Source organism: Rhea pennata, chromosome 15 (genome assembly GCF_028389875.1).
Source record: "Rhea pennata isolate bPtePen1 chromosome 15, bPtePen1.pri, whole genome shotgun sequence".
Taxonomy (NCBI): Eukaryota; Metazoa; Chordata; class Aves; order Rheiformes; family Rheidae; genus Rhea; species Rhea pennata.
Window position 1 is genome coordinate 1,169,399 of NC_084677.1, and position 12,277 is coordinate 1,181,675.

Genomic DNA, 12,277 nt, shown 5'->3' on the forward strand with positions numbered 1-12,277 from the left:
TCCTTCCTCTTCCTCCCACTGCTGCTTGCACCCAGGAGTCCTAGAATCAGTGCTGCTATCATTGCCCCAAGCTCACTTGGATCCAGTGTACCTAGCAGTTTTCACTCAGAAGTCAGCAGCGAAAGAGCCTTCAGTTGGGACTGAAGGTAAAGCAAGGTGCCTGCCTGCTCCATCTCATACATAGATAGGACTCCCATTAGAGTCATCCACACGGCCTCAGTGCTAGGGGACTGCCCAGCATTGTCCCCACTAGTGTCTCACCAGCTCTTTTCACCAGCCCAAGAAAGAGCTGGCACTATTCCTCTACAGACACAGGCACTCAGAGGGCAGGGTTGCAGAAGACACATGCTTTCTGCAAGCAGATACAGCCTTTGGGAGAGGCAGTGCCTGTCTGTGCTCCCGAAACGGCACTCTGCACAGCTTGCTAGGGCAAGAGGCTCCTAGGTTCCTCTGGCACCTGATTGCTCTTCACTTGGAAGCTTGATGTCTAAAACACTTTGAGGACTTAGATGTTGGTGGTTGCTGTGCTTGATTTCACAGAATCACAGAATGGCTGAGTTTGGAAGGACCTTTAAAATTCATCAAGTCCAAGAGAGATTTATCCTCGCCTCTTGTTTTCAGCTCTGCTGCCTTGAGCTGAGTGGAGATGAAGAGGGATGTCTCCCAGTGGGTGTCCTTCAGTACAAATTCTTGTCCTGTGAGATGTATGTCTCTGTACTGGCACTGAAATCAGAGACACCCAGAGAGGTCCACCAAGTACCCTGTGGGCTGCCACTAAGAAGAGAAGCTTCCCCTCTTTGGCTAAAGAAAGTCCTAGAAATCCTGGTCAAAGACTGGAACAGGCCACCTCAGTTAAAACTGTTGCCTGAAGATGTTTTCCTGCCTTTCCTCTGCCTGAGTCACTCTGAAAGCCAACGCAAGAATTAATCTTATTTTTTCCTCTTACTCTGCCCCGATGGACTGACTTATGAGCTCTTCTGACCAGGTGAGTTCACAGGAAGCTGCTTTGGTTGTCCTTGAAAGGGCACCAGCCTTTCCCTGGTGCAGCTGTGGGGTCGTAAATCTGCCTCTGGGACACCACGGCTGGGTTGCTGCAGAGCTATGTGTTGAGGGTGAAAAGAGCAGTGATGTGAGCATCCCATGGATGTATGGAAGCACTACTGGCCCCTCTCTGCAGCTCAGGGCATGGCTACTGCAAAGGCCCTTTTAGCACAGACACAGCAGCAGGTGGAATTCAGGGAGCTGCAAGCTGCTTTTTTCCCTTTGATATCCCCACAGGCAATGCTGCCAGGAGTTGCTGACTGACTCTCATAATCATTATTTTGCATGCCCTGTTTGCCATTTGAGCAGCTCTCTGGAGAAAAGCGGTGCTTTTGTGGACAAGGCTAGTGATACATAGCCTAGCATCTCATCCCACCTGTGTGCTTGCATTGCACTGGCCCCTGTGCCTGAGCAAATCAGCACTGCTGTAACTCTCCTCTGTCAGGATTAATCTGAAGCCAGGTACTAAATGCAACTGAAGCCATCCCCAGACCCAGAAGGGACAAAACCAGCCAGGGAATCCAGCCTGAAAAGCTATGTCCTAAGCCTGTTGCACATGTAGGCTCAGTGGTGCTTTGGGAGAAGCAATGCTTTCCATTGGATTTAGATACAGAGCTGCTTGAAGATGCATGTTTAAACTCCAGCGTACAGCCCCATGCCTTTGATCTTCTTTTTCCATTTACCCTTTAATTTAATGTATGATCAGATGGTGCAGATCCAGGACACTGGTGGAAGCCTTTGTGAGGCCCCTGTGTGCCCCTGCAGATCTGAGGGATGCGCTCTGCTGTGCCCTCGGGGCTACCCCAGGCCTGACTGCTGAGACCTGTGTCATGTAAATACCATCCCAAGAGTGCCCATGCAGAGGCACCAAGGCCTTGCAATGTGGAGGCTATAGGAAGCCTCTGTGAAATCCTTGTTGAATATGTAAAAAAAAAAAAAAAAAAAAAAAAAAAAAAAGTTATGGACCATAATGTAACATATATAAGATACATATGTTTCGGGGGGTTATTATTATTTTATTATTATTATTTTTAATAACACAAATCTAATAAGTACCATCTGCCTAATTTTGTGTTTTCTTTGTATGCATATGCAGTCTACCCGTGGTCTGAGAAGTCAAGAGCTTTGTGGCTCCTCCAGCTCATAACCCCCAGCAATGTGGGTCGGGGTTTTGCTGGCTCACAGGTTTCACAAGACTTGTAGGAACTTATCACACCTTTATTTCTTGACTGAAGTGGGACATGAGTTTTAGGGGCCCCAAGGATGCTTTAGGGCCAGCTCTCCAAGTGCACCAGGTTCCTGATGCACCAGGAAGCTCTCCAGTATAAATTTATGGCAGTGACAGAGGCTGTGGCATTGGTGGCTGCTCCTGTTCCTCTGTGCCCCATAGAATTTTCTCTGTGTTTGTCCAAGTGTCTGGGCAGAGATGGCAGCATCACCACCAAGCATGGCAAGTGGTGGTGACCTTGGTGTACTGGCCACTCTCGGCACAACAGAGACTATGGACCTCAGAAAGGTCTTCCATCTCACCAGGACTGGGCCACCCATCACTGAGGGAAGGGCAGCCCATGACAGGCTTATTTGTTCTCATTGGATTCATCAGGCAACTGGGGGGCCCTTCCCAACCCACTGTTCAGGCACCTCAAGCATCTGGAATTACTCAAAACCTGTAGGGTATTGCATCCATGGATGTCAAATAGCTGGAAAAAAAGCTGCTTTCAGCTTCAGTCTTTGGAAGGCTTCATACACTGTTTTATCTTCCCATCACAACTCTTATTGCAAGAGTTGTAATTGAACAAAGCAGGAATATTGATGATATTACTTGCTGCTTATTTTATTTAGGTATTTCAATTTAGGTATTGTTTTTATATAATTACTAATAATGATTTGTGTAATTATTTTATTGCTATTCATAATACTAACACTTAAACGAAGCCACAATTAAAACAAAGAGCAATCCAGCCAAATTTCCAGTAGATTTAACTTCTTTCAAAGCCAGTTTCAAGGAGGAAAAAAGAGATGATTAGCAGTCAGGCAAGGAATTGCCTTCTTGCCTCTGCTGATGTAATTGGAGGCTGATTCGTGCAAGCTCTGGCAGACTGAAGCTGTACGGGGGGCATTTCCAGGTCTACCTGCATCCATGTAACCCCAGAAGTGCTGCACAAAGCATGGTGCTGCTGTGCAGAACAGGCTCCCAGAAGGTGCCAGGGTCACTTATCACTCTGGCCACCCAATGGACACAAGAACAGCTCTGAGGAATTAATTGTAGAAAAAAAATACCCTCACAACTTGACTTATTAACTCTCCTGCACTGCATGGCCCCAGGTCTGTCAAACAGATACCGTCTTGTTTGGTGGTGCAGATTTCTTGCCACCATGGAGTGCTGCTAGAGTCAGCGGGTGACACTGCGGTCAGAGGGGCTTCGGTAGCAGCAGGGAACACCCTGGGGTCCTTGTGCACAGGGCCAGCAGCTGTAGAACTGCAAGGGCCAGAGGTACCACAGTGTAAGCACTCTTTTCTAGAATAAAGGCACATAGTTTCTAAAACAAATGCTTTAAAAAATTTTTATAGTGAAAGACCTGCTAATGCAACAGTATGCTCCAGTATACTCTAGACCAAAGATTTAGCTAACACAGCAACAGCAGATCTGTGAAATCAAGTATATGCTTAGAAAGGTCTCATCGAGAGAAGCCTCTCTGTGGACTCATTTTCCCTTGTGGGAGATGCCTAAACAACTAAGCATCTTCTGTGAAAATATTTTTTTAAACAGACCTTTTGGACTTTCCGTGGTATTCTTCAGTTAGTTGGGGCAAAATATCTCCGATTGAAAAATGCAACTGGAAGAAAGGCCAACTTTGCAAACTTCACCCTGCTTTGGGACTGAATTTTGCAGCTGATTGAAATTTTTCTCATTTCAAAATGCTGATAGATATTTTTCATGGAAACACGGAATTTGGCCAAAGAAAGAAGCAAATGTGGGAATGCTACAGAAAATTTGATGTTCTTTTTCCATGTTTTGCAGCCAGCTCCAGTCAGAAGAGAGCTCTAGAGTCTGAACAGCTGAACCCCAACCTTAGCACACAGCTAGATGGATGGATGGACAGACTGATGGATATAGAGATTATTTCCCATTGATTTGTTCTTGGTAACCCAACGTCCATATACATAAAAATAGTTCTGAATCCTCTAAGGAAACACTTCCCTTGGATTAAGAAATGGCCAGTTCAGTAAAACAAAGGGAACTGTGTTTTATTCAGTTAAAGGAACACATTTCAGTGCAGGGCTCTGGGAACACACCATTTGGTGAGGTGTTGGGCCTCTAAGTAGGGGCAAGACCATTGCTCAGTCCCTTTCCCTGCCTTGTCATGACTTGGTATTGTCCTCTTGCTGTCCTTGCTCCCTTCATGCTCTCTGATATACAGAGCAATTTCTTCTCTCCCTCCTGCAATGCCTATCCATCTGAGTCTTGGAAGTGACTCTTGCTTTCTGAGAGGAGTGAGTGATGGTGAGTGATGGTGGCATTTTCATGCATCTGTTGCTAGTAACATGAAAGAACAGCGCATTTTATCCTGCAGACCTGTTGCACTGGGAAAGGGTGGCGTGCTGCCATCTTTTGGGCATGGTGACTTTCTATTCACCTCATTCATTGCTAAAGAGCGCTGAGAAATGCCTTCTGGTCTCAGCAGCCCCAGGGGATAGTCTAGAAAGGAAAGAGAGTGCACAACAGTGGGTGTAGCCCTATGGCAAAGTCCTGGTTCTGGTGCCATGGGTAACTGAGGCTCTGCACTTCTCTTGTGGCTAGAGATCCTCATGTCCTCCATCCACCTCAACATGATGGAAAAAAAAGTGAGGGGTACTGTGACATTAGGAAAGAGGAGCCCCTCCAAGATGGTTGAGGGCTCCAGGAAGTCCTCTCTGGTAGCTTTAGTGCTCAGGAGCTGCGTCCCTTAGTATCAGGCTGTGGTGCAGTAGCAAGGAGGAGAGATGTGTGGCAGCCCTCGTTTGCAAACATTTTTCCCCTTCTTCTTTTTCCAGCCATCCCCTCAGGGAGATTTATCTGGATTTGGGGATATTGAGTTGCGCTTCTCTCCCCCGGTCAAAACCAGCTACAGCCCTCCTGCTGAGCCTGGTAGCAATGCTCTGCTCCCCATTCCCCTTTTCCTTCTACCAGTGGGAATCATTCATGTAGACAACTGACTTTCAGATCACATAGAAAGTAAGGCTTCTTTTCCTCCTTCTTCACTTGCTTGGCCCCTGCACCCTGTATATCTGGCTGGGTCATATGCCAAACATGCCTCTTCTTAAACACAGAAAGAAAAGCAAGTTACAGAAATGAAAAACCCAACAGCATAAGTGGCAGATGAGAAATGAGATGACCACCCAAGACAATGCTGAAAGTGGGCTTGGAAGTATTCTTCCCTTTTGTTTTCAGGGGGTGGATTTCCTGTTGCATGTGGGGAGTGCATGTATGTGGGCATGCAGGTAGTATAAGCACAAGAATTACTGGCCTGGATTTTCCCTGATGAATAGTTACCAGATCTGCTTTGTTGTTTGTACTGAGCTGGCCATGCAGCACTGGGCCTGCTGGATGGCTCTGAGTGGCAACTAGCTGTGGCTCACAGCAGAACAAAGTCTGGAAGAGTAAAACAAGCATGGATTCTGCCAGGATGAGCACAAACAGGCCCTTGGTGCTGCAACATTTCATCTACCATCCCCTTACCTTCGCACTTCATTTTACTTGGTGCTTTACAATCCTCACAAGCATTATTAACCTTCCTAATTTTGCTTCCTGAGCAAATCTGTGACTCTGTATTTCTCAACCCTCTTCTCAGTGAGAAAGTCAGTGTAGCAGCTCCCTGCTCTCTCTTGCCAACCCAGTGTGTGCCTGTGGCCATGACCATGGCCACCTAGGCCTCTTGCCAAAGACTCCTTTTGTTCAGTGCATGAAGTACCTTGCTCCAGCCAGTTGCTGACTTTCCTCATGGCTATTAGTGAAGATCTTCAGTAAAATGCAGAGATTGAACTATTCCAGTCTTCTTGTTGCAAAGGTTTTGAGGTGTGTAGAGAGAAATAGGTTAGTCTTCAAAATGTCAAGTGTATCGTTATGAGCATTCAGGACATTTACTATCTCAGAGTTAATCACAATGTCATTCATTCATTCATCCAATGAATGTCTGTCTGTCTATCTTTCTATCTGTTTATCTATTTTAGACCACAGTTCATTGGATAAACACAGGCACTCAGGATATCAGGCACCCACATGGGACTGGCTGATACAACAGGACAGCCACAGGAAAGGCAGCTGGAGGTGCTGAGGGATTCCTGAGGGCATTTCCAATAGCACCAGACAGCTGTCTCAGGACAGCTAAACTGAACCTTTCAGGTGTCTCTCTTCAGAACACCTAATACAATTAGGAGTTGCCCTGCAGCTGTCTGTAGAAGGTGCTACTGTCTTGAGTCTTTCATTTCAGCCACTATAAGCAGAAGACTTTGTCCTCTTGCTTCTCTGGGCTCAGTCCCAAATGCTGGGTCAGACAGACCATTAGAGAAGGATTCTTCTAGGAGACAGAAGCATTGTGCTTGGTCAGAAAACATGTTTCTCTCAGTTTGTGTGGAAACTCTGTGCACTTCTGGAGATGCCTTCTGAGATCATCCTGTCCCTCACCCAAGAGAAATATGACTTTGCTTGGGACAGCAGATATCTACTATGCAGGAGAGTTTGGGTCACATATTCCCATTTTGCAGCCCCAAGGGAAGCATCCCCACCCCAGAAGAGCTCAGTGCTGAGTAAAATCCCCTGGCAGACCTCCCCAGTGCTTGGGGTTTCCCAAACTCACTGGAAGAGCAACAACCCCCCCAAGTGCATCTGGGAGAGATTTTAAATCTTTACTTCCTCACTGCGAGCACCACAGGCAACATAAACCACAGAGCCCTCTGGCCTCCTATGTGCTGGCAGCAGCCAGCTCTTCCCTAAATGTGTGCCATATCCACCCACGTACTGAACTGTCTAATGCCTGAGGACAGGGTGCATTTCCTTTGCTTGTAGGGTTTGGCAAGGGAAGGCAGAGGGCTTGGTTCTGTCAATTTGGGTAATCACCTCCGCACCTTTCCCAGAAATAATTCACCTTCTCCAGGCAGTTTTACAGCCTCCCCTAGTGTAAAAAACAACCCCCCCAAAAAAGAGGGAACTGCCCTCCTGCCAAGTCACAGAGAGCAAGTCGACTGGGAGCAAGGAAGGAGTTTTCCCACATCAGGCTGAGCGTTCAGGCAACATGAGGAAACCATTAATTGATTGGCTGGCCTGCACCGTGTTTTCCTAAGGAAGAGTTAAAGACGGGGAACGACTGGGGTCAGTGGGGCAGCCATCTGGCAAAACCCGTCAGCTTCTTTCTGTGAGTGTTTTCCCACCTCAATGGTGATGGAGAGAATGAGGTTAAAAAAAAAAAAAAAAAAAAAAAAAGAAGAAGAACAATCCCCCCACCAGTCCTCTGGGGGATACAGAACCATCCTGAGCTGGACCCTACCTCACAGCCTAGCTGTGCTCCCTGGCCTCAGGCAATGTCCTCTCTCCTCTTGGTGAGGACTCTGAAATAGGTCTGGCTGGGAACCACATCATCTATGGGTCCAGAGCCAGTGCTTGGAGGCAGGCAAGTGGGCAGCCATCTCCTGCTCTGCCCAGCCCCAGGCTGGCTACAGCTGTTTAGCACAAGCCAAGGTTGTGGAGGGAATCTCAGAGATGGGATATCTCTCCCCCTCCATCAGCTATCCACGAAGCCCTGGGTAGCAGCCAAGCTCAGACATTAGTGATTTAGAAGGCCTGTAGTAGGCAGAATGCATTCTGGGTGCTGCAGAGCTCAAAGAGCTGTTGGCACCTTCACAAGGTGCCTTGTGACAACTTCACAAGGCAAACCTCTTGCTTTCTGCCTCTGTGGTTGAACCATGACAGCTGGAACTGGTACATCTGCAGAGGTTCTTCAGATGGAAGATCCTTTGGGACAGGGTGCAGCTCATGCATGAGCAGTGGTGCATCCTACGCCCTGCTCTAGGTGAACATTGCACATGCAATCATTGGTCAGCCTGCATGGGATGGCTGTCTACACTAGCAAGTGAAGCAGAGCAGCCATGTTTCCCCTGCTGAAAGCTGACTCTTCTCTGGCTCCTGCCAGAGCTGACCAGTGCTGTCCACACTACATTGCACTGACTCTAAGACATCACAGTGATATTGTGTGGAAAGGTTTTCTGAGTCTAAAGTGTCTGAAACAGTACAATGCTGTGCCAAAGCCTACCTGAGAGGTTCCTTGGTACAAAAATAAAGGGATGAGTTGCCAGCCATGGCTCCTGGTGTCCAGCTGAGCTGGTGTAGGAGACAGAGCTGTTTCAGTTCTATCTGTGCTGTCCCTCAGAGCGAAGAGCAATAGTGGCCTACCAGGTTTTGTGTCTTCACTCCGTTGCAGGGGACCTGGATAAGAGGTTACATCAGCGGTCACACAATTCTCTTCCTGGAGCTGAAAAGGGCCAGACTAGGCCAGCAAAAGCAATTTGCTGCTGCTGAGTCCGCCTGGGCAGCAAGCCAAGGAGTGCAGTGACATAGGCTCTATCTTATTGCACCTTCTTCCAGGCTTTTACTGCTATTAACCCGTGGCAGGCTCATCCCTTCCATTTCATCCTCTGCCCTTCTTTTCTAAACTCTAGAAGGCACTTGGCGTTGGTGGAATTGCTTTTTCACAGAGATGCTACATCTCTGTTCAGTCAATGACAGCCAAGGAGCCTCAAAGTCCTCTTCACAGGGCAGAATCAGCCCCTCATTACTGAGCCGTCCGCAAGCATCTGTTGAAGCAAGTCCTCTATTTACACAGTCAATGCGAGACTCAAATAAACGACTGATGTTTTCATCTTGGACAACACACACTACCCAGAAAGCTTAGAGAATAGGCCTCTCTGCTGTCAAAATAAACACCACCCACTGCTTCCCCCCTCAGAGGACCCACGCAGTTGGAAATAATTGGCTTTTGTTTATTGCAAGTACTGTGGAGATGAAGCACTCCCAGAACATGGCTGGTGCTGGAGAAACTCAGAAGAAAGAGTACTTGAAGGAGAGCCAGCAGCAGATAGAAAACGCACACATGGTCATTATATAATGCATAGGTTTATTATGCCAGTGTGTGTGCGCAGCATTTTAAAGTGGCTGGTCACACCTCCAGCATGAGGATCACCCTGTGCTGTGGGGAGAAAAGCGCTGCCTGCTAGAAAAGCCTAAGGAGTATATGGGGAGAGCAGACATTAGCTCAGCACATTCTGGGGGACAAGAGGTATCTGAAGCGAGTTCATCCCAAGGACTGGAGTCACCACAGAGACATCTTGAGCAAGACAATGTAAAGTCAGTTGTTGTGCTCTGTCTGTAGCCTTCTTGTGCCAGGACAGGGCAAATGGCCACAAGAGCAGAGCTGCTCAGGTACTAATGCACAGACAGTTTAGTGTGCAGGGCCATGAACTCTGGGGCTGTCTATGCTGCATTGCAGGGCAAGTGCAGCCTTGCAGGCCATTTGAGGGTCACTCTGGTGTGCAGTGCATCCTAAGTGTTCATTTCTGGTGCTGTTGGCCTCCCACACCATGAGCTCTGCAGACCCATGAAGCACGGACAGCACTGAGTTGATGCTCATGTCTGTGTACACTGGGAGCTTTTAGCACTCTCCGGCTGGTGAACACCAGCTTCTCCATCCCGAGGCCCAGCAGAGCCAGGAAGGATCTGACTCATATCTTCAGTCAGAAATTGACAGAAATGTGTTTTTGGCTAGCCTACTGATACAAGTTCCATGTTGTCTCTTTTCCATCAAAGCTGAGTGGTGTCATGTCTCTTGTGGAGTGAGGCTGGACTGGCGCAAGAGCTTAGCTTGAAGCATGGCAGAAATGGCTGAAAGGAGACTGATGAAGAGGCTCTGGGCAGTGTTACCTCTGTCACTGGCAAGGCTCACCCTTTCATTCTGCCATGTCCAGGTTTTGAGTCCTACCCAGTAGCAGCATTAGCATGGATGTTGCTCAGCTATCTGGGATGTCAACAAGGCAAATGTTGGTTCCTGCTTCCCATTCTGAGCCTTTGCTCCAGTGCTTAATGCCTTGCCTTTCAAGAGAAATTCCTTTCCAACAATCTGCCAGCTCACATGGGGAAATTCCCAGTCTCATCCATTACACAAAATTGGCTTTCAGGGAGTGCCTGGTGAAATGGTAGGCTTTTGTCTTCTAAGGATGCTTTAAGTTTTTTCCCTGGCACCCACTAGGATGGCCATAAATCTCTGCTACTGCCTCCAAGTCGAACATTTCCTCTGAGTCCTATTATTAATTTTCTGAAAGATCCCATAAACCCCCAGATGGAAAAATACAGAGATATTTGCACATGTGCCGTAAAACACATTGCCCATCTATTTCAAATAGATGTGGCAATATATAAAACATACTTAGGGCATGAGCCAGGTTTCACGGTATTTAAACAAGGCAGCATGATGTAATTGGAATTTACAGTATAGAAGCAGATTGAAGCTGGGACTTGGTTACCTAGCATATATCTTCAATATTCTGAAGATTTGGACTGCTTAATAATGCCAAATGCCTTTTGTACTTGTTACCTATATTTTATGTGGATGAACAGCACCTTTTGTGAAATATAATGGTTTGAATATGTATATTTTTCCATCTGATTCTTACATCCTCTCCAGCGAAATGAAGTCTACCTCATCTGCCTGCAGATAGTGAAATTGTGAATATACCCAGTGAGCTAATATGAGGCCTACAGGGTGTTCAACAGGTGTCTCAGACCTTCAGCTTCCCATGGCTTCCTCTCCAGACATCTTACATCTCTGCAGAGCACAGTGCCATGGCCTCTCTTCTGCATCAGGTCCTCATGGCCAGCTTGCTGCTGAGCTCAGCCCATGGCAGGCTCTGTCTGTGCATGAGGCTGGGATGAGAGGGCCCGGTGGAGTCTGGTGCTACTTACACTGGGCAAAAGATGAGAGAGAGAGATCCTGTTGCTACTCCTGGATGTGTTGTGGTGTCAGGGGCTGCTTATGTTCCCTCCTGAACTGCAGAGATAGGCAGCTGGCCTGGGGTGCAGAGGCACAAGCTAGGTGACAGCCCCATATTAATTCCCATTAACCACTGCATCACCCTCCGGCTGAGGCCAGGGAAGACATGCAGATCACCTCCTAACATGCTGAGGTGATGCTCAGCCTTGGTACTGGGATAAGTCAGGCTTCTTTCTCCATGGAAACAGCTGCTAGGCATGCAGGAGTCTGCTTGCATAGGATGTGGGCTGGAGCTGCTCTGGGCTGAGACCCTAACCATTTGAAGAGGTTTTTAAGTGTGATCAGGCCCTCTGAAAATAGCTGCTCTTCTGAAGACTATTAGATATGTCCTCATGTCTTTGTAGCCCCTTAATGCCAGGCAAGGAGTGCCAGGAGGAGTGGGGTCAGGAATACTCTGCAGGCCTCCCACTAAAAACAGAGGAGGAATGTGCAGCATGTAGCAGTGCTGTGAGCCACCATACGGTTTGAGCCAGGCTGTGGGGTGGGAGACAGTACCACAGCAGCTACAGTGACAGGAGGGTTCCCTGACCCACGTCTGCCCTGCCAACTTCTCTTCCTGTAGTGTGAGCCACCTAGAAGTATGCTTTTTCACTGCTTCCCAAACCATCAAAAAGCTTTCCCAAAGTTAACACTAGCATTCCTCTGCTACCTTCCACCTGAGTCAAGGATGGACAGACTAATGTAGCAGGTGCTCTTTAGCCATGCTGGCTTCATCCCTCCAGCCTTGAGGAGGGGTAATGCCCTTGGCTTGGGGGCTCAGCTCCGGCTGACTGTAGACACTAGCTGGTGTTGCATTCTTCATTTCTTGCCAGTCAGTGCAAAGCTGAGGAATTTTCAGCTCAGGCAACCTGGTTCCTTCCAGCAAGGTCCTGGTTTCTCCACTTCATTTAGTTGCCCCACTCTGCTCAGACCTCCCACAGTGTGTCGCTTTAGGGGATCTTCAAGGGAGGTGTTGTGCCCCGGTGAGTCTGCTGCAGAGCTGTTCCCTGCTTGCTGCACCCACTCTTCCTGCCTCACCCTTGCCCTTCCCATGGTGCCAGCCAGGCCCAGGGAGAACTGAGAACAGCACTGGAGGCTGTACTTTTGCACAGACAAAAGCGGCAAACACAAATGGGGGGTCTATGCTGTACAAGGCCTGGCTGTCTGAAGCCCAGTGGGGA